Below are 723 nucleotides of genomic sequence, written 5' to 3' on the forward strand. Positions count from 1 at the left end.
AGGTCGGGTTGCGGGGGCAGCAGCCTGAGCAGAAAATCCCAGACTTCCCTCTCCCCAGCCACTTCGTCCAGCTCTTCTCGGGGTATTCCGAGGCGTTCCCAGGCCAGCCGGGGACATAGTCTTTCCAATGTGTCCTAGGTCTTCCCCGTGGCCTCCTGCCACACCTCCCTAGAGGCGTTCGGGTGGCATCCTGAGCAGATGCCCGAACCACCTCATGGCTCCTCTCAATGTGGAGGAGCAGCGGCTTTACTTTGAGTTCCTCCCGGATGACAGAGCTTCTCACCCTGTCTCTAAGGGAGAGACCCACCACCCGGCAGAGGAAACACATTTCGGCCGCTTGTCCTTTCGGTCATAACCCAAAGCTGGGAACGTAGATCGACGGTAAATTGAGAGCTTTTCCTTCTGGCTCAGCTCCTTCTTCACCACAACGGATCGATATAGCGTCCTCAATACTGAAGACGCCGCACCAATCCGCCTGTGGATCTCTCGATCCACTCTATCCTCACTCGTGAACAAGACTCCTAGGTACTCCTCCACTTGTGCAAACACAAAAAGTAGTTTTTTACTACTTTTTGTGTTTGCAATAACTGACATATTGAGCGTGGCAGTTACACTTTCATATTGAGTAAAAAAAAAAATAACTTGTGTGTTTGCAAACCTTACAAAAGAAAATGTTTCCAGTAAAACTCACAAAGACACATTTCTTAATTCATTTTTAGACAT

Source organism: Entelurus aequoreus, linkage group LG07, assembly GCF_033978785.1.
Source record: "Entelurus aequoreus isolate RoL-2023_Sb linkage group LG07, RoL_Eaeq_v1.1, whole genome shotgun sequence".
Lineage (NCBI taxonomy): Eukaryota > Metazoa > Chordata > Actinopteri > Syngnathiformes > Syngnathidae > Entelurus > Entelurus aequoreus.